This window comes from Mustela nivalis, assembly GCF_964662115.1.
Source record: "Mustela nivalis genome assembly, chromosome: 18".
Lineage (NCBI taxonomy): Eukaryota > Metazoa > Chordata > Mammalia > Carnivora > Mustelidae > Mustela > Mustela nivalis.
In genome coordinates this window covers 29775935-29802337 of record NC_139037.1, presented here as the reverse complement: position 1 = coordinate 29802337, position 26403 = coordinate 29775935, and the positions used below count along the sequence as shown (strand labels likewise).

The following is a 26403-nucleotide window of genomic DNA, read 5'->3' as shown; positions in this document are numbered from 1 at the left end:
TTTTTCCAGTCTTTTTCCTCTTTGCATTTTAGTTTTCAAGATCTATTGCTACATCTTCAAGCTCAGAGATGATTTCTTCCAGCCATATCTCATGTAGTAATATCAATTACATGTAGTAATATCAATTACAATGTAGTAATATCAATATCAAAGGCAGTTTTCATTTATGTTTCGATGTTTTTTATCTATAGCATTTTGGAGGGGGGGTTCTTTTTTTTTTTTTTTTGAAGATTTTATTTATTTATTTGACAGAGAGAAATCACAAGTAGATGGAGAGGCAGGCAGAGAGAGAGGAGGAAGCAGGCTCCCTGCTGAGCAGAGAGCCCGATGCGGGACTCGATCCCAGGACCCTGAGATCATGACCTGAGCCGAAGGCAGCGGCTTAACCCACTGAGCCACCCAGGCGCCCAAGGGAGGGGGGGTTCTTTCTTAGGATTTCCATCCCTCTGCTTACACTGTCCATCTGTTCTTGCATCCTATCTATTTTATCCACTAGAGCTCTTTACATTTTGAACATAGTTGTTTTAAATTCCCAATCTGGGGGTGCCTGGGTGGCTCTTTGGGTTGAAGCCTCTGCCTTTGGCTCAGGTCATGATCCCAGGGTCCAGGGATCAAGCCCCACATCAGGCTCTCTACTCAGCAGGGAGCCTGCTTCCCTTTCTCTCTCTCTCTCTGCCTGCCTTTCTGCCTACGTGTGATCTCTGTCAAATAAAAACTATATTAAAAAAATAAAAATAAAAATAGGGGCACCTGGGTGGCTCAGTGGATTAAGCCTCTGCCTTCAGCTCGGGTCATGATCCTGGGATCCTGGGATCAAGCACCACATCGGGCTTTCTGCTCGGTGGGGAACCTGCTTCCCCCTCTCTCTCTGCCTGCCTCTCTGCCTACTTGTGATCTCTGTCTGTCAAATAAATAAATAAAATCTTTTAAAAAAATAAATAAATAAACAAAAATTTTAAAAATAAAAATAAATTCCCAGTCTGCTAATTCCAATGTTCCTGCCATGTCTGGTTCTGATGTTTGCTCTATCTCTCCAAATTGTGTGGGGGTTTTTTCTTTTAGTATGTTTTAATAGTTTTATATGTGTGCATATATATACATATACACACATATGTGTATATATGTATATACACATATATGTATGTACACATATATGTGTGTATACACATATGTATATACACCTGTGTGTGTGTGTGTGTGTGTGTGTGTATCTAGACGTGATGTACTAGATAAAAGGAATTGTTGTAAATAGGTTTTTAGTAATGTGGTGGTAAGGTGTGGGAATAGGGGAAACATTTTATAGTCCTATGATTACCTCTCAGTCTTAGTATGTGTACTGCCAAAGTAAGTGTTAAGTCTCAGTCTTGTAGTGACCCTGTGCCATTAAACTGTGAACTTCACAAGTGCTTCTCAGTCTTTTTTCCTTCCCCCTTGAGTGGGACGGGATGGCTAGAGTAGGTTGGAGCATAATTTTTTTTTTTAAGATTTTATTTATTTTTTTGAGAGAGAGAGCGAGCACACCAGTGGTTGGGGGGGGTGACAGGCAGAGGGAGAAGCAGGCTCCCCACTGAGCAGGGAGCCGAATGTGGGGCTTGATCCCAGGATCAAGGATCTGCAGGATCATGACCTCAGCCGAAGGCACACACCTCACTGACTGAGCCACCCAGGCACCCCTGGACTGGAATGTAATCACCTCTTCTCCCAAGAGGACTACAACTAACTGGCATTGAGTACTTCTCTTCCCCAGGTCTGTTAGAATCTGATAATACCCCAGCAAGTTAAGCTCTGGTTAATCAGTTTCCTATGAGGATAGACCTTGTTAACACAGTATTCTGGCATATTTCACAATGATTCCTTTCCCCCGCCCCCTCCAGGACAGGTGAGAGGATTTTTCTCTGATATTTAACTAGTTGAGTTCTTAGAGGTAAAACTGATGAAAGCAGAAGGACCCACCCATAACTGGCTTCCTCTCCAGTTTTTAACGCTCAGACCTGTCCACACTGAGGCTCCAGCAACTCATCAATTACAAGTTCAGGTTTTCCTTCCCCTTCACTGGTTTCCAAGGCAGCTAATACCCACATGTCTCTCTTCCAGGTAAGCTGGGACTCCCTGCATAAACCTGTCTCTTCAGTCTTCGAAGCTGCAGCTTGCGCTGTGTCCTCCCCTTGGGGATCCAAAGTGTTGTTGAATTTTTTTTTAATTTATTGTTTATTTATTTTCAGCATAACAGTATTCATTATTTTTGCACCACACCCAGTGCTCCATGCACTCCGTGCCCTCTATAATACCCACCACCAGTCTATTTAGTTTTTTACTTGTTAAGACAGAGTGACGACTTCCAAGCTCTTTATATGTGGAACTGGAAAGTGGAAGTTTATATTGCTTTTCTTGAGAAAAAATTAAGTTCATGTAATAATAGAGAATTTCAGCATTTTCATTAGCATAATGAGGGTGTTTTCTCATGTTTTGGGGGGGTGCTGTGGGGCATTAGGAAGAGGAGGGGACAGGCAGACTTTCCAAAAAGATTTAGAGGGAGAAAAAAAGTGTTAAGAAGTTGTTTGAGATTTTTAACTAATTATTTTTTTATCTTTTTTTCAACATCTCTGTTTTGATGCTCTATTTATGTGCTGCTCCTTTTTTTTTTTTTTTTTAGGATTTTATTTATTTATATGACAGAGAGAGATAGTGAGAGAGGGAACACAAGCAGGGGGAGTGGGAGAGGGAGAAGCAGGCTTCCCACGGAGCAGGGAGCCCAGAGTGGGGTTCCATCCCAGAATCCTGGGATCATGACCCAAGCCAAAGGCAGATGCTTAATGATTGAGCAACCCAGGTGCCCCTATTGGCTGCTCCTTGATGCAAGTTAGCTAGTCCCTGGACACAGTCAAAGTTGCTCTTTTCTCTTTCAAAAGGTGCCAGGGATAGGACAACACAGGCAACTTCTCTAGGAGGAAACAGCTGGCCATAAATTCTGAAAGGACCTGCTGGAATTACCCTTTTATGGGAAGAACCTTTTCTAATTATCCTCTAACCCCTCCCACCCACCAGCCCAACCACAACCCCCACACAACAGAATAAATCTGACTTAAGTCTCTCCCTAAGGAATAACGCTCTTGAGAGAAGTTGAAGGCCTAAACATGAAACATTCTCTTCATAATCAGGGGCTAGTGACAGCCATGGTGTGGAGAGTGACAAAAACACTCTCTCCTTGACCTACCTAGTCAGACTCCTCCAAGCCCTCAATCTCTGGCATTGGTGGTTTTCCTGGCCACTTAGTCCAATTTTAGCAAGAATCTTGTTGGGTTGGGGCACCTGGGTGGCTCAGTGGGTTAAAGCCTCTGCCTTCGGCTCAGGTCATGGTCCCAGGGTCCTGGGATCAAGTCCCACATCGGGCGCTCTGCTCTGCAGGGAGCCTGCTCCCTCCTCTCTCTCTCTCTCTCTCTCTCTCTCTCTCTCTGCCTGCCTCTCTGCCTACTTGTGATCTCTGTCAAATATATAAATAAAATCTTAAAAAAAAAAAAAAAAGAATCTTGTTCGGTCAGTTCAGCAAAAATCCCTCCACTCTTGCTATCTGATCAAATGACCCCCGCTCTTATCACCCTTGTCTGCCTTCAGCAAGAATCTTACTGATTCAGTCAAGCAAGAATCCCCCCAGGCTTGATGTTTCCTCTTATTTCCACTAACCCTTACCTTGTTATTTGGCAATAAATTTCCACTTGCCCTTGGTGTAGTCAGAATTGAACCTGATCTCTCTCTCCTACTACAAAACCCCATTTTAGTAGTCCCCCCGAGTACGTCTGTCTTACCACCTTTAACAAACATCACGAGTAATTTTTTCTTTAATGAAAGGAATAGGAAGAAAGCCTCTGCAAATCAAGAGGGGGCATTCATACCATAGAGAAACCTAAATGTGATTCAGACACACACCTCTAAAGGGGCAGGTTCTACCCTTCCCCAACCCTGACATTCCATCTCTCCTCCTGGAATTCACTGACATCACTCTCTTTAGAGTCTTCTACTCTAAGAAAGCCAGTGATAGCACAGTGGTTGTCATACTTTGCTAGGGCTGCCATAACAAAGTATCATAAACGGGGTGGCTTAAAACCACAGAAGTTCATTCTGGAGGCTACAAGTCCAAAGTAAGGTAATAGCAGGGCAATATTCCCCCTGAAGGCTCTAGGAAAAAATCCTTCTAGCTTCTTCCAGTTTCTGGTGCCTCCAGTTCCTTGGCTTGTCATTTGTTGGCACCAACCTCTACCTCTATCGTCACATGGTCTTCTTCCCCCATATCTCTGTATCCAAATCTTTCTCTCCTTTCTCTTTTAAAGACAGCGGTCATTGGATATAGGGCCCACTCTAATTCAGTATGACCTCATCTTAACTTGATTATATCTTCAACTCTTATTTCCAGACAAGATTACATTCCAAGGTTCAGGTGGACATGAATTTGGGGAGGACATTGTTCAGCCCATTGCCACCATGGTTAAAACCATTGCCTCTAGGGTTCCAATCCTTGCCCTGAGACTAATTAGCTGTGTGGTTTTAGGTAATTCACCCACTCTTCATAAATGTGTATCTCACCCATAATGTGTGAATTTTACCTGCCTTATGGAGCTATTATGAGGAGTAAATTAAATAATTTTTGTAAAGTCTTTGAGCACCATGCCCGGCACTTGGTGAGGGCTCTACACAGGACAGTGTCGATTGTTACCTTCCATCTGTCTGACCTTTTGTCTGTCTTGTTTCTTTATGGCTTTTCCAGCACACCACCCTTTAAATGTTGTTTTTTTCCAGAGATCTTCCCTTGTCATGTGCTCTTCTGCTCTGGGCGGCTCCTCCCCCTCAGGGGATATGTGTGGAGGGAGAACGTACAGGAAGTTAATCTACTCCCAGACTTCAACTGAAAGTGTTCTGACGACTCTGTTGGGAGGAAAACTTTACCTCTCCCAACTTGCGCCCAGTGTGGTTGGAGGCCTGCAAATTTTAACAAAAACAATATAGATTAATAGAAGAAAAGATTTATTTTCACATGTGCATGCAAGAGAGCTCCAAGTAATGAACAACTCACGGAGTTGCCCAAAGGAAAGGTGTATGTATACCAATTAAAGAAAAGGAGGTTTTTAGGGCTTCAGTGGGAGAGTGAGGAAGTCTCTGCTGGGCTCTTTGATGCCAATGGAAATGGGCAATCTACCTTCTTGGCAAATGAATTTCCAGGAAACTCCCTAGAAGGGAAATTAATAGCAGTTGTAATTTCAGGAGGTCTACTTTAAGTGATAAGGGAAGTTCAGATAAGAACTTCATAGGTGGGGGTGTCTGGGTGGCTCAGTCACTAGGCATCTGCCTTTGGTTCAGGTCATGATCCTAGGGTCCTGGGATGGAGCTCCGTATGGGAGCTCAGTGTAAGCCTGCTTCTTCCTCTCCCACTCCCCCTGCTTATGTTCCCTCTCTCACTGCGTCTTTCTGTCAAATAAATAAATAAAATCTTTTTAAAAAAGAAGAAGAAGAACTTCACAGGTGGAAATTAGTCAGTGAAGCATGTGACTCTTGATCTTGGGGTCATGGGTTCAAGCACCACATTGGGTGTATAGATTACATTTTAAAAATTTTAAAAGATTTCTGTCTGCATCTCTGTGCTCAAACATTTTCACTTTTAAATTTTTTATGAAGATTTAATTATTCATTTAAGTCAGGGAAGGGGCAGAGGAGAGAATCTCAAGCAGACCCCCCGCTGACTGGCAGGCCCTCCCTTGGACTTGATCTCACCATCCAAGAGATCACCACCTGAGCCAAAATCGAGAGTAGGAAACTTAATCAACGGAGCCACCCTGGAAGCCCTCAAACATTTCCACTTTAAAACCATTGTTATACCAACTCTGGGGTGTCCAAGAGTGTTCCCATAACTCACCAAAAAATTCTCCATTCTCAAGTGCTAGGCAACAAGCTGTTTTTAGCGTTGTCCTTGCTAGCTAAAAGACCTGGGATAAATGATTTACTTCGCCGTTTTCATCTGTACAGTGAGGATAGGGTGGCTGTGAGGACTGGATGAGACCTACATGTAAAGCATTTGGAACAATGCCCAGACAGAGTAAGAGTGATAAAAATGTTTGCTATTTTTTAAATTTAGATATAATTGACATATAACATTCCTTTAGTCTCAAGTGTACAACATAATGATTCAATGTGTGTATATATCACGAAATGATCACCACGATAGGTCTAGCTAAATCAGTCACCAAGTTATTATTTTTGTTGTGTGAGCATCTCCAGCTCAACCCTACCGACACTCAACTCCTCCTCCTCCCTCCAGACCTAACCATCTTCCTGGAGTCCCTTTCTCATACTGTGGCACCATCATCAGCTCATCAGCCCAGCAGAAACCTTTGATTCCCATCTCTTGCTCAACCCTGATGAAAAATCAGTCACCAAAACTGGTTCACTTTACCCCCTAAATATTTCTGGAATCTGTCCTTTTCACTCTATTCATTTTGTGTCCTAGTCGATTATCACTAACAAATATTCACTCCTCTACCCTCCATGCAAAAGGATACTTCCTTGAACTCCGTCTCTTGTGCTGCTACTACTTGTCATGTGACCACTCTCAGGTAGTCACATGAGCCTCAGTGACCCACAGACATGTGATCAAGACCAGAAAGTCAGGGCACTTGGGTGGGGCACCTGGGTGGCTCAGTGGGTTAAGTCTCTGCCTTCAGCTCAGGTCATGATCTCAGGGTCCTAAGATGAAGTCCCTTATCGGGTTCCCTCTGAGGAGGGAGCCCACTTCTCCCTCTGTCTTCCTCCCTGTTCTCTCTCTCTCTCTCTCATCCTCAAATAAATAAATAAAATCTTTTAAAAAGAGAGAGAGAGAGAGAAAATCTATGCTTGTGTGCTGCTGAGATTTTGTGGCTGGCTGTGTTGCAATAAATAGAGCTACCTAATACAGCTTTCTTAATTTAGGCATGTCTTCTAATTGGTATTCTTGCTTCTAGTTTTATCCCTCTCACCTCCATCTTTGAAACAGCTACCCAGTTACTCCCCCTAAAATACAAATCTGAGTTGATCTGATGTACTCCAAACTCTTTGAAAATGACAAAAACCAAATTTAAACCACTCTCAGCAAGAAAAAAAAAAAAAAAGTGAAAATCTATTGGCTTGTGTTAACCACCCAAGGATAGTATTAGCTTCTAGCGTGGCTGGATCCAGTTGCCCAAACAAGTTCATCAGGAATAGGGTCTCCACTTCTCTCAGCCCCAATCTCTTCTATGGTTTCATTCTCAAGGATTTCCCCAGTGGGGAGTGCCACTAAGAGATTTCAGACTTAAATCCTACAATTGTATTAACCCCCAAAGAAAGTGGATACTTCTTTGCTAATGGCTTCAACTATTGGGTCCATGGTCAAAGGAGCGAGACTGGTACAAAGCGAAGGTCAATCAAAGCTTTATTTCGTGCCAAGCATCAAGAATCAAACTGACGGCCAGGGTCATCTCTTGCAAAGAGGTGGCCTCTCTCTGCCTTACAGACTAGCTTTTAAGGGCAAAGGCCATATGGTTGGGCCTGGCCACACACAGGTGGCCAATGATATTGTAATACAGAGAAAGCTGCACAGTCATGCTAGGTCACACTTAAGTGACCAATTGAATTACAATTTACCCTATAGTAGATATTTGAACTAGCCTATCACCTTGGTCAGAATTGGCACCCAAGGGCGCCTGGGTGGCTCAGTGGGTTAAGCCGCTGCCTTCCGGCTCGGGTCATGATCTCAGGGTCCTGGGATCGAGTCCCGCATCGGGCTCTCTGCTCGGCAGGGAGCCTGCTTCCTCCTCTCTCTCTCTCTGCCTACTTGTAATCTCTCTCTGTCAAATAAATAAATAAAATCTTAAAAAAAAAAAAAAAAGAATTGGCACCCAAAAGGCACCCAAAGGGCCAGGCCCATACTCCTTGGTAGCTAGGGAGACAGTATGCGCCCCCACGGATTGAGTGCCTCCACCTGGCCTGACCCACCCTTGTATTTGGGCTTTGTTACCTGGGACTGGTTTCCAGGACTTGTTTTTAAGTAAGTCCCCCGGGGGGGGGGGCAGGGACAGTTTAAGTTTTCCTGTATAAACAACAAAATCACTGTTTAACCACATGGCATCGCTCTGGCTAAATAGACCCTCACACAACAAAAAGTCTGGACTGGTTTGAGCCAGATGACCTCCTCTGAACAAATCACTTTGACCAGGTACAAGCAGTGCTCGGCATGGAGCCTGAGAATGGGATCATGTATACTGAGAATGGAAAGAAAAGGGTCCTGCCAGGGGAAAAGATAGGCTTTGTTACCAGAAGCCAGCAGGATACCAAGCAGTCATCAACAATTGATGTTCTAGCTTCGTTCCTCTGCCTGAAGTCCTTCAGTGAAAATCAGCATACTCAGCAGTATTCGGATTAACTCTTAGCCTCTTGGTATAAAAGACAAGACCCTCCACAAGCTGATCCTTTTTACTTGCCAAGCGTCACCTTCCTAACTGCCTAACTGCCACGCTGGTCAGGCTCCCGTAACACTGCACAACAAACCCCATGCAGCTCCGTCACACCTTCCCCTTCTCCTGAAACACCCATCCTCTTTCCCTAGCTGATCCCTACTTAGTCCTGAAGCTTCAATTCAGGCCTCCCCTGGGCTGGAAGGATTTCTCTGGACCACCCTTGTTCCCGGCTGTGCTTCCAGAAAGACACACTTCAACCTTTTATTAACACGGAGGAGTTTGTCATAGAACAGCCTCCCCGTCACTGCGGAGTGAGCGAGTGAGTGAAAAAGAAAGAAAGAAGTGATAGTGTAGAGTAGAAACTCAATTAAGTGTTTAATAAGTGAATTTGGATTGAATTGGAAAATTATTGCCTCGGAGAGATGAAAAGTCCAAGGGAGAGATGGATGGATGGATGTTTGGATGGATGGATGGATGGATGGATGGATGGATGGATAGAAAGAAATAGATAGATGCCTGGATGGCTGGAAGGAAGAAAGAAAGGACAGGCAGAAGCCGATGTAGATAGGTGAGTTGGCTAGAAAACAAACCCCTCCCCTTCCAGCTGTTTGGGAAGTGGCCCAGAGCCCTGGCGTTCAAGTGACGGGCAGAGTCTGTGCAGACCTGTCTTTGAAAAGGTTCAAGTTATGTTTGAGAGCACATAATTCTGACCACTTCCGCAGGCACTCGAGCCTCAGAGGGAGACAGATGAGTGGTCCTGGGCCCCCATGGAATCACTGAAATGTCTTTAAAAAGAAACTGGATCCTTTTTTTTTTTTTCCTTTAAGGATGAACTTCCTGGCAAAACGCAGCAAGCCCGTCCAGCCGAAGGCGGATAATGCATCTTGTTTTTAAAAGCCCTCAGAGATCTTGAATTTAATGAAACAAGCATTTTGCCCCATCCCAGGAGGAATCAGAACAAACCACTGTCTGACGGTCAAAGGACCTGAAGCCTCCCTCCTTTGTTTGATCTGGTGAGAAGCAGAGTTGGAGTCCCGCCTCTCGGTCACCAGTGAGACGGGCACCACCCAGCCCCAAAGCCTCACCAGCCGCTGAGAACTTTTTCCAGGAGTCCTGAGGATGCCCTCTGAGCAGCGTCTTCCCACACAAAGCCCTGTTTTGAAGGGTGAATTTCCATTAGGAGGGAGGAGGGCGAAAAACAGAATTGTCTAAAAAAAAATTAAAAAACTGAAAGCAGTTCCCCGAGTTTGGCCTATCCCCAGTAAGCTGTAGAAAGAGGCCCCAAACTTCCTGATCCCCAGCTGCAAGCCCGGGCCTGTTTCCTGGCCCACTCGAAGTTTACCACCCCCAGGGACAGAGCAGGGCCCTGGGCCAGCTGACGAGGCCCCGTTTCTCTCGCGCTGTCTTTGGAAGATGACAGCCGCTGCTGAAGCAAAAGGAACCTTTTTCAGGCTGAAGTCCATTTTCAGGCTGAACTGCTTTACCTCTTGTCCTTCCTTCTTTTCCCTCTCCTCAGCCTGGTTGTCTGTCTTCTCAAAAGAGTCCCATTCCATTTCTGACATTTCTGTGGCCAAAAAGCAGGGTCATTTCCAAGAGCCTGAGCTCACGCTCCAGCTCTGTCTCTGCCCCTGGTTCCCCCCTCACCCTTCCGGCCCCCTCATCCTCCCCACCCACCCCTTCCCCCACCACCAAAGCGAAGAAAAGAGAAATCCTTCAAGGCGCCCAGAATATGCAGGGCATGGACGCCTAGTGGACCCGTTGCCGGCCTCTTCCTAGGCGGTTACATCCGAATGAGGAAAGAGAAAGGGTCCCCATTAAGCACAGGCTTGGATTTCTGTGCATTCCCAGGAAAAGACCCTCCCCTTTAAACAGGACTGGGCAGTGATGAACAGCATGAATTCAGGAGCCACAAAGCCTGGCTTCAGCTCTGGATTCTGCTCGGTCCTGAAGAGCCAAGTTCAAGCAAGTGCCTTAACCTCTAGGTCCCTCAGTGGCCTCATCTGTAAAATGGGAGCGGTCGCGCCGGTTACCATAAACCACCCCCTGTAAACTCGTCAGTCAGCGTGGTGCCTGGCACAAAGAGAAGAGCTTCTCTTCTCCCTTCTCCCCACAGACTTACACCCACCCCTTCCGGCTGGCCCTTCTCTTCGCACATCCCCAGGCCTGTCTTTCAGATGTGTCTGTCATCCCGTATTTGCAAACATGTCCATTTGATTTCAAATTTAAATGCTTTCGAATTAAAAACAAGATTTTAATTCACACGCGGGGTTGGTGTGGCGGGGAGGGTGGGTGAGGAAGAAAGGCTGACAGGCATGTTAGTAAACAGCGAAATATTTTTGAGGGCTGGATTCAGAGAGCTCAGACGCCAGAGGGTCCAAATTGACAGACTTTTGATATGAGGAGACTCAGGGATAACGGCAGAGGGGGCATTTTGGGGGGGGGGGGACTAGAAAACCAGAACAGGCACCCTCTGCCTTCCTTCCAACTAGCGCCCAAGGCTCCCCTTCCGGGATGACCAGGCCCATTTGCCTTCCATTTGCTCCCATCACCGCCTGATCCTGATTGTTCCCATAATTCATTAACATTTCTCCCAGTGAAATATTAAATTATTCATACCGACAGTGTGGAGCGAGCCAAAGGAAAACGTCCCTGCTAGGGATGTTGGCTCTTCAGCGAGCTCTTGGGAAAAAGGAGAGGAAAGAGCAAACCGACACCCGCACGGCCCAGGGGAGGTCAGAAGGTGAGGCAGGCGGTTGGGGGAGGGGGGGGTGTCCCTGGACAGTCACAGCTCAGCAGCACCCGGTTCTCCCCCGGAGCCAGAACAGCCCACCACGGGGCTCGCCCATCTCCAGAAGCTGCGCGCAAGTCCCACGACGTCGGGTGAAGGCTCCTTCTGTCCTCTCCACGGAAGCCCAGGGAAATAGGATTCCTCACAGCTCCAAAGAGCAAAGCCTGAGGAGGGTACGTGGTGGAAGCAGAGATTTCTCCCTCCTTCTGCTTGGAGGTTCTCAGGACTGGGCTTGTCTCGGGCGTCCTTGGCCAAAGGCGGTTCCCGGAATGCAGAGAGGGTCCGGACTGACTCCAGAGGAAAGCAGCTCAGCTCTTGGGCGTAGGGCCCCCATCCTTCAGTGAGATGTCTTTGCCATCTGCCGCCTCAGCGCCTGCCTCCGGATTTGGCTCTTCTCCCTCGGGCTGTTCTCCGGGCTTCTGGGACTCCCCCACCACCTTGGTGCTCTTGCTCGTGTGGCACCCCATGTCCCTGGGGAGCAGAGGGCCCAGGGCTCTGGGCTGTTCTGAGGAGGGTGCGTTCTGCGGCCGGTCCCGCCGCTCCAGACTTAAGTAACCCTTCCTCAGAGCTTTGTTGCAAGAGAACTGGTTGGGTTTCTATGGTCACGGGGAGAGGCCTAGTCCAATCTGCATAATAAACCCCAGACCCCCATCTGGGAGGTGGGCAGGGCCCAGGAGGCTGTCCCTCTTGACCTCTTGACAACCCAGCTGGTTCAGAGCACCGGGTCCCATTCACCTCCCCGGAAGAATTCCCTTCCTTTAACCTTTAACTTCTTTACAGATTATAACCCCCCACCTGGTTACCTGTAAACAGCAGCCTGTCTCTCCCCACACAAAGAAGGCCCTGTCACTACGCAACAGAGCTGTGGCCTCCTTCCCTGTCCCAGGGTCATGCTCAGTTCCAGGACTCACAGGCCCCCCACTTGGAGACCATCCCCTACCTTAGAATGCCAACTCCACCCAGAGTGGAAGAATAGGGAGTCCGAAGACCGTGGACTCCAGGGGTTACCCAAACATGCCATGAAAAGAACCAGCTAGCCTAGCGTGCTACCCCGCGCCAAGCAAAGCGTACAGTTATTATCTTGTTAAGTCCCCACAACAACCTGACGAGGCAGATTATATTACTTAAACATCATTTAAGGGATGGAGCCACTGAGACACGGAGATAGCAAGCAATCTATTTAAGGCAGTTACTAACAGCCAGAGCTGGGATTCGAACCCATTTTGTCTGGATTCCAGTCCCTCCATCACTGTGCTAATCATATCTATTTGAAAGACCCCATCAGGCCATCTTCACACACCGTCCTAGAGGTCATCTGTTTGGTAAACCTGTCATTGCTCTTTTTTTTTTTCTTTTTTAAGATTTTATGTATTGGGGTGCCTGGGTGGCTCAGTGGGTTAAAGCCTCTGCCTTCGGCTCAGGTCATGATCTCAGGGTCTTGAGATCGAGCCCCACATCAGGCTCTCTGCTCGGCAGGGAGCCTGCTTCCTCCTCTCTCTCTGCCTGCCTGATGTCTGTCAAATAAATAAATAAAACCTTAAAAAATAAAATAAAAAATAAACCTTAAAAAAATATATTTTATGTATTTATTTGAGAGAGAACAAGGATGAGAGGGTGGAGGGTCAGAAGGAGAAGCAGACTCCCTGCTGAACAGAGAGCCTGATGCAGTCCTCGGTCCTGGAACTCGATCCTGGGACTCCAGGATCATGACCTGAGCTGAAGGCAGATGCTTAACCGACTGAGCCACCCAGGAGCTCCTGTCATGGCTCTTTTAATCTGGACCACACAGGTAAAGGTTTCTGAAGCTGTGAGTGAATAATTTCAGATGTAAATGCTTCTTGAGTGAAGCCCACAGGGTATGGAACTGAAGTTAGCCACCCCAGGGCTCTCTATTACTTCTGGTTTATTTTCTGATCACCAGGCTTTCCTTTTCCTAAATCTAAAAGGAGCCTGATTATCAGCACCTGGGTGGCTCAGTCAGAAAAGCATCTGAGTCTTGATTTCAGCTCAGGTCTTGATCTGAGAGTCAAGAGATCGAGCCCCACGTCAGGCTCCATGCTCAGTAGGGAACTTGCTTGAGCTTCTTTCTCTCCCTGTCCCTCTGCCCCTCTCCTCACTCACACATGCACTTGCTCTTCTCTCTCTCAAATAAATAAATAAATCTAAAGTAAAATAAAAGGAGCCTGATAATTCTCACCCAGCTCCTAGGAAGCTGGAAAGAGGATCAAGCAGGTCTGTGGAGAGGCCTTTCAGAGAAGCACAAAATTCATTCTTTCCCAGGCATGCGCAGAGCCGTCAAAAGGGACATCCATCCCAGTGCACTTACGGCGGGCGGGCGGATGACAGGTCAAAGCCTTCTTGTTGACTCCATACGATCCAAAGGGTCCTATGGGGAAGCATTATCAATTCCACTTCAGAGTTGAAATGCTTGAGGCCAGAGCAGTTAAGTCCACGCTCTTACTTGGCTGCCACCTCTTGTTGTTCTGTCCAAAGCCTGTGACCTCCCCACTCCCCGCTCCTTCCCACCCTTTGCCCCCTAGTGCCTCTGGTTGAAACCATTCATCCTCCTGGACCTGGGCATTCAGTGATCTGCTTAAATGTAGTAAAACTCCCCATAAATCACCTTCCTTTGAATGAGCTTCTTGCCAAGTGGGCTGGCGGAGAGACAATTAGAAGACATTATTATAATGTTGCTGATTTATCTCTCCAAATAAAAGCCCGAAGTACAAAAGTACTTTGGGGGAAGTCAGGATGGAAGAAGGAGCTTCCATTTGCCTTCCAGTTAAGAGGCCCTAATTAAGGCAAATCCAATGAGTATCCTCATTGGGATACTGGGATCCTAGGGCAACCATCCTCTTGTGAAGCCTCCGAATTAATCATGCTTAACCCAGCTCAGCACGAGGACCCAGGGGCCAGGTGTAACCCTCAGGTCATGCTTGGGTTAGGTTAAAGATGTGGTCAGTAGGAGAAGAGGATGACCTTTTGCTAAACGACCCAGTGAGGGTCCTTGCCCTGCCTGTGACCTCCTACACCCAGGACAGGCTACATAATTTGTGGAGATCCAGTGCAAAATTAAAATGTGGAACCTGTATTCAAAAATTATTAAGAATTTTAAGATAGTGGATGGCTCAGTTGGTCAAGCGTCTGCCTTCCGCTCAGGTCATGATCCTGGGATGGAGCCCCACATTGGGTTCCTGCTCAGCAGGGAGCCTTCTGCTCCCCCTGCCTGTGCTTGGTCTTTCTCTCTCTCTCTCTGACAAATAAATAAAAATAGAATCTTAAAAAAAAAAATTTTTTTTTTCAAGATGGTGACAACAGAACTTTGAATGAGGCACAGGGCTCCTGAGAGGGCCCTGCACACACCCACCCTCTTCTGGAACATTCTCAGATGTGGGTTCACCTCTACTGAGGACTGTAATGTACCACATCACTAAGGGCTCTGAAGGGGACATTGCTCTTGGGATAGAATGAGGCCAAAAAAAAAGACAAGAAAAGAGAAATGGGGTATGGATAACCCCAAAGATGGACAGGACCTCGGAAAGATACTTCCAAGATACTTCCAGCTTCAAACAGCTTCCTTGGCTACTGCTACCTATAAAACCTAACACATAAAAAAGTATCAACACAAATGACAACTCCCAACAATACCTTGTGTCGACAAGATTGCAGAGCAACTGGAACCCTCATGTGAGACAGGAGGTGGGGGTGCAAAATGGTTCAGGCACTCGGGAAATCAGTTCGGCCGTATCTTACAAAATTAAACGTACACTTACCATATTTAGAATATTTAGTTGTATTAATCTGCTCAAGCTGCCATAATAAAAGACCACAAACAGGGTAGCTTAAACAATAGACATTTTCTCACAGTTCCACGATCAAGATGCTGGCAAATTTGGCTTCTGGTGAGAGATCTCTTCCTGGCTTTCAGAGGACACCGCCCATCCCCCCACTCCCCATCCCCCACACCTTGCTGCATCCTCTGCGCTCACAAAGAGAGAATGTCCTAGTGTCCCTTTCTCTTCTTATAAGGACACATTCATTAAGATTTGGGCCCCACACTTACGATCTCATTTCACCTTTATTACTTCCATAAAAGCACTATCTCCAAAGCAGTCACATTGGGGATTGGGGCATCAATATACGAATTGAGAGATGGGGGGCACACAGGCTATAACAGTGTCCAAGGGAAAGAAGGACAGTGTTCACGCGAAAACCTACACACATGGATATTGAGAGCAGTTCTGTTAATAAGCACAAACTGGAAACAACCCAAATATGAACGGATAAATAAATTCAAACATTCGTACAATGGGCTACTACTCGGTCATAAACAGGAATGAACCATTTCTGCATATAATAGTTTAAATGAATTTCAAAGACATTATGTGGAGGGAAAGAAGCCAGTGTTAAAAGGTCACCTACTGGGGCGCCTGGGTGGCTTAGCAGATTAAGCCTCTGCCTTCAGCTCAGGTCATGGTCTCAGGGTCCTGGGATTGAGCCCCACATCAGGCTCTCGGCTCTCTCTCTCTCGTGCCTCTCTGCCTACTTATGATCTCTCTCCCTCTTTGTCAAATAAATAAATAATCTTTAAAAAAAAAAAAAGGTCGCCTATTGTTTGATTCCCTTTATATGATACTCTCAAAAAGACAAAGATGTAAGGATGGAAAACAGCAGTGGTCTCACTACAAAATGATGGTTTGGGGGAGTTTTGAGAGTGATAGAGTGGTTCTGTATTCTCTCTCTTTTCTGCACGCATGGAACCCATCATGGGGCTCGAACTTACCACCGGAGTTCAAGACCAAGATCTCCTGACCGAAATCAAGCCCTGAGCTGAGTTCAAGAGTCAGACACCCAGCTGAGTGAGCCACTCAGGGCCCTGGAAGTATTCCGTATTCTAATTGTGGTGGGAGTTACCCAAATCTGTACATGTGTTAAACTTCATAGATTCATAGACCAACCTTTTAAGAAGTCAAATTGACTGTATACTAAGGAAGATTATTTTTAAATTTTTTTTAAAGACCATTCGAACAAAAAAAATAAAAATAAAAACTGTTTGCCAGGAACCTAGAGGCTTTTGTTTTTGCCATCTGGCCCTAGTTCCCAAGATCATTTAAATCCTTTTTCTGGGGCTTCTCACTCACTCCTTACTCACTCACTCCCTCAAGCAAACAAATAAATACACCTGTCCCTAATTGAGCTCAACAGCTGTTTACCAAGATATATGCTACGAAGTTCCATTTTGGGTGTTGTGTAGCTTCTAGAACCTTAGTAAGTGGCACTTAAGGAGGCCTGGACATGGAGGCGGAGAGGGCTGAATGCAGAGTATCACCTTACAGCTATGACTATAGGTCAGGAGAGTGGCCAGCCCAAGGCATCCTACAGAAAGGGAGCTGGGGACATAAGGCCCTAACCCATTCTCCTCCCTCCCTGTGGTCTCTCTCAGGGCTCTCATTGGCCAAACGCAATTTGAAGCCAGTGGGCATAGAAGCATTTGGTCCTGCCCATCTAGGTCAGCTTCCCAGAACTAAGAGCAGGATGGAGAACAACAGAAAGTGGATTTGGAAAGGCCAACACGCACTCTAGCACGACCCACATGGCCGTTGCTCTCTAGGGGCCCTGAATCTGTAAGGGGAGACAATATCTTTGCAGGGAATTAAACTATGAGGTAAGCACTTTAATACAGGGAAAAGTTTACACTGGAAAGAGAGAATAGGGAAGGGCTTCCTTGAGCTAGACCTAGAAGGATGAACAGAATATTAGCCGCCAGAGGAGGGCAAGGACATCACGGCCAAGACGAAGAAACGCAAATCCCTCCCGAGAAGTTCAGTAATTCACACTCAGTTATGGAAAGGCAGCCAATGGTCATGGTTAGAAGCACCAGTTTCAGCATGAAAGGAACCTGGGATTGAATACTAACTCTACAGTATACATGCTGTGTGACCTTCAGCTAGTTCCTTACCATCTCTGACTCGTAGTTTCCTGGACTTTGGGAAATCAATGAAATGACATATATATTTTTTCTGCCATTGTACCTCATAACATCTGGCAGGGTTTGCAGGTACAATTCATAACCACAAAGTGACCAGACTTACTCCTGCTGATCATAGACCCACTCCCAAAGTCAAATTGCCATTCAGTCCACGGGGCCAGGCTGCCAAGACCAAGTGGCCTTGGTCTCTTTAGCATTCCTACCTCCTTCCTTCTCTACTCTTCCTTTGCCAGAGTCTTGATGCCCCTCTGCCCATGGCTCCACTCCCTGCAATGTGTGGGTCCTTCCATTTTGGATTCTCACTCTCTTTAATGGAACATTACTCTGGAAGGCACATATGCCCATTCCTAATAAAAATAGCTTATAGCTTATAACTATGAAATTATTTAAAAAAAACAAAAAAATACAAAATTCTCTCTTTGAAGGGAAGCATGGACAGAACAAGAGAACAAGAGGTTAAAAATGAGACTCCTTGGGCGCCTGGGTGGCTCAGTGGGTTAGGCCGCTGCCTTCAGCTCAGGTCATGATCTCAGGGTCCTGGGATCGAGTCCCACATCGGGCTCTCTGCTCAGCAGGGAGCCTGTTTCCTCCTCTCTCTCTCTCTGCCTGCCTCTCTGCCTACTTGTGATCTCTCTCTGTCAAATAAATAAATAAAATCTTTAAAAAAAAAAAAATGAGACTCCTTTGTCCCTCCTGTCCAAGTAGGTGCTTAATAAACAGTAGCAAAGTACTCCTAAGGTAAATATTGTGCAGTGGGGCAAGCCAAACCGAAATCCCAGCCACACCATGGGCTCTCTTCCACCAAGGGCAAATTACATCATGAATCTCAGTTTCTTCATCTGTAAAATGGGAAACCTAATAGTGCCTACTTCACAGGAGAATGTGAGGTATCAAGTCAATAAATCAGTAAGTTTCAAATCATGTGAGGATTATGTGAGGTTTCAAATCAATAATCAGTCTGAAATTCTTTTTTTTTTTTTTAAAGATTTTATTTATTTGTCAGAGAGAGAGAGGGAGAGAGAGTGAACACAGGCAGACGCAGAGGGAGAAGCAGACTCCCTGCCTATCAAGGAGCCAGATGTGGGACTTGATCCCAGGACGCTGGGATCATGACCCGAGCCGAAGGCAGCTGCTCAACCAACTGAGCCACCCAGGCGTCCCTAATCAGTCTGAAATTCTTAATGCCTAAGCCATCACCAGTAATAATAATACTTCTGATTACTGTCAAACACTGTGCTGTCCCTCAAGGAGACCCCTGACGGAGAACCCACGGAGAAAATGGACCTGTTGATAATTGCAGTTTCTGAAACACTGTGATTAGTGAAATTAAAACAAACAAACAAACAAACAAACAATCCAGCAGGAGGACTCAGAGGGAAAGTCCTTAGGAAAACCTTTAACCTCATCAGGTGATACCTGACGTCAGAATCCCAGAGGTGGTGATCTAGGACTTTGCCCAGGCATGCTCTGGGGCATAGTGGGGTGAGGAGGAGGGAGCTCTTGCAAGGACTGGGGCAAGAACAATCTGGAAATGACTCAGAGACACTTTAAAGTGAAAGAGTGGGAAATGTCTCTGTCAGCGCTTCTCTGACCCATTCACCTTCACCAGAGCACCAGCCTGTCATGTGTAAGTTGGGGCCTGGCCTTATCAGTCACACACGTGTGTGCACGTGCGCATGCACACACACACACGCACACACTAACCCTGCCCCTTGCCCTTCCAGGCAGTACTAACAGGTGATACCCCTCCTCTGTTCCTCTGCCCTTGAAGGTCACTTGGACCACATCCTACCAGTACAGAGACGTCAAAAATAAAGTAGACCCCTAACACAGGTCCGGGGAGGGAGGGTTGGCACAGACCTTTCTTTCACAAAGTATCTCTAATCTTTCCACTGGTGATGCTATCTCCAAATGTTACAGTGCAGAGAAATAGCCAGGATAAGAAGGCATTTCCCATACAAACTTGTAACACTTGTATCCATCACCAGGCCGCTCTGCCGTGGGTACCCCAGACACTGACTTTTTTGGTATGGTAAATCCTGTACTTACCCTGTGAGGAGCTCCACTGCATATTTGTGTGGGCTGAAAGTGATCATTTGTTACGTTCAATGTGAATTCAATGAGGACAGAGATTTTGGCGTGTTTTGCACTTTGTTGTATCCCTCCATTGTAGAAAACTCTTTGACTCCTAGTAGGTACTCAGTTGACGTTTGCTGAGGGAATAAAGAAATGAAATGTAAACACTTTTAATAGTCCATCATCTTTGTAACCCTGTTTTGGCATGTTTTGATTAAAATAATAATAAATACGGGAAGCCTCAGGAAAAGGAGGTGGCTTAGGGTCCCCACCGCTCTCAAAAAGCCTGATAGTGGGACTGCTCTGGATATTGTTTAATTATCAGCTAACAGGTTCTTAGCCTTAGGCGGTTCCACTCTCCCACTCCCCACCGCCCCAGGTCCCCCCACCTCCCACCCCCAGCCCGGGGTTGGGGATGGTACTGGCATTTAGTGTCAGGGAGTCATGAGAGGTTAGAAATCCTGCGAAAGCCCCAGGAAAGCCCCAACCAAAAAAAAAAAAAAAAAGCCATCGGCAGCTGGCCGAGAAAGATGACCTGGTTTGCCAGCTCCTAAGGGACCTGATTGTGTCTCCCAGCGCCGCATAGGGTCTGACACCGACTAGGGGAGTCCAATCAACTTCAGCCAAAGAGACTGGAGGGAACAAGGTAGGAAGGAGGGCAAAGAGGTGGGCGGGCGGGGTGGCAAGAAGAAGAAAAGATTGGTGGGAGGGAAAAGGCCTCCCAGGGCTCGAGAGAAACCCAGTCCCTTGCATCTTCAGATGCTTCCACATTATTTCAGAAAGAGGCTGCTCCAAACTGGGGTAATCTGAAAGCTGCCGGCTGAACAGAAAGATCCCCCTGGGTGCAGCCAGGAAAAATCCCAGGATGGCTTCCAGACCAGGAGCCAGGGCCTGGCTGGCCCGCCGGTGCTCCCCCGAGGAAGTTGAGCAAGTTCGGGTCCCAGCGCCCTCTGGGGAGGGAAGGTGGTCGGGGGCGGCGGGGCACCGCGCGCGCGCGCGCGCGAGGCTCGCAGGCGAGCCGGACCGCCGCCCACGTGGGCAGGCCGGCTGCATTTCCGCCCCGGCCGCGCTCGCTTCCACCTCCCCGGGCCGCGGCCCCCCGCGCCGCCTCCGCGCGCCCGCTAGGTGGCGCCTGCGCTCTAGTGGGCGCCGCTCGGGCTCGGGCGCGGGCGAAAGCCACGGCGGAGCGGGGCGGCGGAGCGAACCCGAGCCCCAGGATTCCGGGGACTGGAGGGCAGCGGCGGCAGCCAAGGTAGGATTCCTGAGCCTCGGGCGTTTCCCTCGAGCCTCTGCGGTCGGGGTGGGCAGCGCGGCGGCTGCCGAGCCCCGCGCGCGGTCCGCGCCCAGAACCGGAGAAGTCGGAGCGGCCACACGTGTCGTTGCCTAAAGGGGACCCGGAGCCCCGCGGTCTCCAAGCTGGGCCTAGGGGCAGAGCAGAACAGCAGGTCGCCGGCACACAGACGTCCTCCGCTTAGCCTCTGCCTCGGGAAAGCCTGCCCGAATTCCCCGAACGGCAAGTCTGAAAAGGAGAAAAAGAGTTGCTGAGGCCCAGAGCGACTCCAGCTTTGCAGCCCGGTGCGGATGGGAGCCAGACACCCTTCTCAAACTTGGCGGCACGTTGGGATCCCTTAGGGAGCGCTAAAAAAATGCTGGTGCCTCCAGTTCCATCACCACCAGCGCCCCCCCTCTCCTCCCCCAGACTCAAATGTAAGTGGTCTGGGTTGGGGCCTGGGCATTTGGATATTTAAAAGCTTCCCAGGAGATTGCAATTAGCCATTAAGTTTGAGGACCCTTGATGTAAGGTTGGAGAAAACCCGAGGACGTTTGTTGCAGAGCCTGAATGCTGATTCTTCTTCTTCTCATACCTCCCCACCCCACCCCCCGCCTCTCCTCCTCCTCCTTCCTGCTTTTGAAGCAGGAAATACCTCTGCCTTTGAGCTGTCAAAGCCAAGATAACAAACCAACCGGGCTGGTTCTGAAAGGGTTAAACTCAGAAGTGGGCCAGGAACAGAGAAATACACTGATATGGAATGTGAGAGAAAACTCTTCAGCTACCCCCCCCCTCATTTTAGTAAATGCAGCTGAGGAGTCAGAGTAAGCCCCCCTGTAGATAATAAAAATGATAATGTGGTTACCAGCATGGGCTGGGAGTCCCCGGAGCTAGCTCAGGAATTCATGGAACCATGCCTGGCTTCAGTTTCCCCATCTGCAAAATGGGTGTGATGGTATAAACCTCTTAGAGTTGTTGTGGGGATTATTAACAATGAAAGGTCACGTTTCCTGAGGGTATACCTGTCCAGGCGCAGCGTTAAGTGCTTTCTCTGCATTTTCAATTTTGACTTCCCATTGTGGCCCACGGGAGAGTCCTGTAATTACCCCTATATGGGTAGAAAAAGCTGGGTGTCAGAAAGGTCAAGGAACATGCTCAGGATTATATAATTATGCAGATTCTGAGCAGTCTGACTCTAGGGCCCATGTGCAGTAGTAATCTGTTTCCCTCATTGAGAGAATGTAGAGAAAACACTTAGCACAGGGCAGCTCGTGGTGCATTTTCCATTAACCATGGCTGTCACTGCCTTTGTCACAACAAAGCACTTTCACTGAATTGACTCATTTGTTCACGATCTATTTGTTATTAAGAGCCTACTATGGGCCAGGCAGCTTCCCAGATGCTAGATCTAAAATGGTGAGTAAGACAGAGGTCAACGGGCTCTCAGCGAATTCACACTCCCATGAATGAGAGAACTGAGAAAAAGTACAGTAGATCCTCACCTTCCGCAGATTCTGTAGATGTGAATTCTCCTGCTCGCTAGAATGTGCGTGTAATCCTCAAATCGATATCCACAGCGCTTCTGTGGTCATGCGTGGACATGAGCAGAGTGGCCAGAAATTGGAGCTGAGGTTAACCCAAGGCAAAGCTCTGCCTTCGGGTGTTAGCTCTCATACTGTAAGCAAGTGTCCCTTTTGGGGTCTATTTTGTGCCATGTTTTATGCATTCTTGTGCGCTTCTTTTCTTTTGGTGATTTCTCTGTTTGAAATTGCCCCCAAGCATTGCGTTCAAGTGCTGACTAGTGCTCCTAAGCCTAAGAAGGTTGTGATATACCTTACTGAGAAAACATGTATTTGATAAACTGTGTTCAGGCATGAGTTGTCATGATTTTGGCTGTGAGTTCAATATGATTAAATCAACAGTGTATATTAAATTAGGTGTCTTTAAATAGAAACACACATAACACAAGGTTAGGTATTGATCTGTTGATGAAAATATGACCAGAGGCTCCCAGAAACCTAACTTTAGGTTTTTCCCTGGGAGCAATGGTTCCGTATTTGATAATTTCATATCCATGGCAACTTTATAGAACATAGCTGCTATGAAGAGTGAGAACGGACTGCAGTTAGACTTCACCCCACATGCATGAAAGAATCAAGGTGCAGAGGTGTACAGAAAGGACCTGCCTTGGATTGGGTGTCAGAAAGGTTGGAAGCGGCCAGGGATGGAGTGGGTGGATGAGGAAAAAGTGTTTCAGGCAGCGAAAGTAGCATGTGCAAAGGCCTAGAGGTTACCAATGGCTTGGCAAGGTGGGGAAACTCAAGGAGAGCCAGTGTGCAGGGAGTGTAGTGGGCAAAGAGAACAGAATTGCAGCAACAATAATAATAATAATAATAATATGCTGGAGACAGAGGCTGGGGCTAGGTGGCACTGTGTTTTTTGTGGGCAGCTCTCATTTCATCCGATTAACACAGTAGTCCTGGCAGCCTGGGCTGGATGGTTTCCCCCTCTCACAGTTGAAATTGATGCCCTGTGTGGTTAAATACCTTATCCAAAGTTACATAGCTGGTAAGCAGCAAATCTGACCTCTAGTATCTCACTCTTAATGTAATGCTGAACAGACATTTGAATATTGATCCGAGACCTTAGAACATAGTCCTGGGCTAGAGATTTGGTTTGGCCTGAGGAGGAGTCGTAATAAGTGCTGCAGAAGCCATAAAGCATGGGTAAAACTACTTGGGACAGTGCACGGAGTGTGGAGAAGAAAAGTCCTCATGCCCTTTAAAAATAAAAATAGTCCTGATCTAAAACCATTAATGCCTCAATGACAGAGTCCAGTTGCCTGCAGGGGCAGAATAAGTAGTGAGGGTGGGCACAAAAGTGTAGAAAAAGGAAGTGTGAAGGTCTGACCCAAAGGAGCCCGAGAATACTAGGTCTGGCACGGGTCTCCGCATCCATGGGGCAGCCAGTCTGTCTGCCTCTTATCCCTGAAGGACAACGATCTTAAGCAAGGCTCAGCAAACCTTTTCCTATAAAGGGCCAGATAGGAAATATTTCGATCTTTGTGGACCATATGGTTTCAGGTGGCATCTTCTCACCTCTGTGGCTATAGAAGAACAGCAAGCAGCCTTAGAAGGCATGGAAATGAGTGTGTTCCAATACAACTTTATGTAAACCTTTATTTATGGACACTGAAATTTGGATTTCATATGACTTTCGTGGGTCACAATATATTATTCTTTTGGTTTTTTAAAAAACGTTTAAAAATGTAGGGCACCTGGTTAGGGGTCTGCTTTATAACTCAGATCAAGACCCCGGGGCTCCTTGCTCAGTGAGGAGTCTGCTTCTCCATCTCCCTCGGCCCCTTCCCCTGCTTGTACACTCTCTATCTTTCTTAAATAAATAAAATCTTTTTTTAAAAATTTTAAAAATATAAAGACGATTCTCAGCTCATAGTTGCACAAAAACAGGCTGTGGTCCATGGGCTATAGTTTGCTGACTGTTTATCTAGAATCATGAGACCTGAGGGCCATAAGAATACTAAATGTCTATCTAGCTAAATCTTTACTTGACCCATGAATCCCCATCTGCTGTTCTCAGCTGTTTCTTGAGTTCCCCCAATAAAATGGAAATCACTCACTGGGTAACTCATTCCATTGCTAGAAGTTTGAGCTATACCTAGTTGGGACTTCCCCAAACCCAGATCATGAGACAAGAATTTGGGTGTCAGGGGGCACCTGGGTGGCTCATTGGGTTAGGCCTTTGCCTTGGGCTCAGGTCATGATCTCAGGGTCCTGAGATCGAGCCCCGCATCGGGCTCTCTGCTCATCGTGGAGCCGGCTTCCCAATTCTCTAGGCCTACTTGTGATCTCTCTCTCTCTGTCAAATAAATAAATTTGAAAAGTCTAAAAAAAAAAAAAATTTGAGTGTCAGGACTTCACCGGGGAAGTGATCCCAGAGAGCCCGGAGAGAGTGCTGTGGCCCCTGGGAAAGGAGGAAAACCAATGAAGGATGTGTTGGTAAGTGAGTTAGCACCAGCACAGTGGCTCAGTCTCGCCAGGAAACCCTTGGAGAGGTTGTGTGTCCCCTGAAGAGGCTAGGGAGCTGGGGGTATTTCCCTGCCTCCTCAAGGCCTCCCCACTTCTGCACTCTGTCCGCGGTCCACCGCACCTCCCACCCTCCCACCCACCCCCCTCTCTGCCAGAAAATGCCTTCAGAGGGAAAGGGTGCAACTGGAAACTCTCTGTAGGTGGCCTCTGAGGAGCACTGATGAGCACAGGTGCCCTACAAAGTGTTTTCTGATTTGGGTTTTTTAAGCATGCACCGCATACCCCTGGGGACCTCTTGAGATGATCTGGCATGGCATGAAGTCACGGAGCTAAAGGACATGAAGTCTCAGACTAGGAAAAGTGTTCGCTTTGTAAACTGTCTCTGTGCTTGTGCCCTGCTGCTGTCTCTCCCCAGCCCAGGAGCCCCAGCCACACTGGCCTGGTACTTCCTGGAACTTGCCAGACTCTCTTCTGACTACCGTCAACAAAAGAGGTCTAGTGAAGGACTAGACTGGCTTGTCTCTCTTATGGAAAAGACAGAAGTCCTCAGATTCTGGGCACTGAACAGACAAGAGCAGTCAGCTAAAATTTAAGAACACTGTTTTGTTTATTCAGACAGTTTCCACCTATACAGGGCAAGTGTTTCTGTCTCCACATTCACAGTTGTAATATAAGGTATTTTCTTTAAAATACATATACAAGGGTGCCCAGGTGACTCAGTCGGTTAAGCATCTGCCGTCGGCTCAGGTCATGTTCTGGGGGTCCTGGGATCGAGCACCACATCCGTGGGGCTCCCTGCTCAGCAGAGAGTCTGCTTCTCTTTCCCCCTCTGCCCCTCCCCCTCTCATGCTGTCTTTCTCAAATACATAAATAAAATCTTTAAAAAATGATAAAATAGGGGCGCCTAGGTGGCTCAGTGGGTTAAGGCCTCTGCCTTCGGCTCGGATCATGATCCCAGGGTCCGGGAATCGAGCCCCGCATCGGGCTCTCTGCTCAGCAGGTAGCCTGCTTCCTCCTCCCTCTCTCTCTGCCTGCTTGTGATCTCTATCTGTCAAATAAAATAAATAAAAATCTTTTTAAAAAAATGATAAAATACATTTGCATAATGCATCTACTTAAAGAAAAATATGATAAAAATGATAGTGGCCATTTACTGAGCACTTACTAGGCACTTGACGTTATTTGAAGCCCCCGGACATGCATAATTTAATTACTTCTCACCACAGTTGCATGGGTTCAGTCTTACTTGACGCAGATACTATTATTAGCTGAGAAAACAGGCATAGGGAAGTTCAGTAACTTGCCCAAAGTTACATAGCCAGTAAGTGACAGAACTGGAAAGTAAACCCCGATTGTCCTGCTCCACTTTTTTTTTTTTTTTAAGATTTTATTTATTTATTTGAGAGGGTACGAGCACACTCAAGCATGAGCTGGGGGGAGGGGCAGAGGGAGAGGGAGCAGCAGGCACCCCGCTGAGCAGGGAGCCCCAAGGATGCGGGGCTCCATCCCAGGGTTCCAACCTGAGCCATCCCAACCGAGCTTCCCAGGCCACCCACAGTTTGTGTTCTTAATGGCAGGATGACACTGCTTCTCACAAATGTGACAGAGGAAAAAAAGAAAAAATAAAGTGAAATTATTATTTTGGCTTACCGATGGGAGAGGAAGCCTCCCGTAAGAGGTTCCTCCTTCTCACCCAGCTGAAATCTGTCTCCCTGAGTCGACCGCCCCTTGATTGTCATACTTTCTTCTGGAGCCTCAGAGAACAAATCTGTCCC

At 47.2% G+C, this 26403-nt stretch overlaps 1 protein-coding gene and 1 long non-coding RNA gene across 2 annotated transcripts in view; one reads left to right on the top strand and one right to left on the bottom strand.

Moving 5' to 3' along the window:
• Positions 1 to 7415: 7415 nt before the first annotated feature.
• Positions 7416 to 11971, bottom strand: LOC309853741. Its single transcript, XR_014305910.1, has 4 exons — positions 11073 to 11971; positions 9941 to 10020; positions 7910 to 9609; positions 7416 to 7703 (listed from the first exon to the last, which is right to left on the bottom strand). It is a non-coding gene; the product is annotated as an uncharacterized lncRNA (long non-coding RNA).
• An 8466-nt stretch (positions 11972 to 20437) lies between these two features.
• Positions 20438 to 26403, top strand: part of CHD9 (chromodomain helicase DNA binding protein 9) — a 221324-nt gene continuing 215358 nt past the window's right edge. Inside the window, exon 1 of the mRNA XM_082712153.1 lies at positions 20438 to 20561. The gene's annotated coding sequence lies outside the window, so the exon portion shown is untranslated. The remainder of the gene's footprint in view (positions 20562 to 26403) is intronic.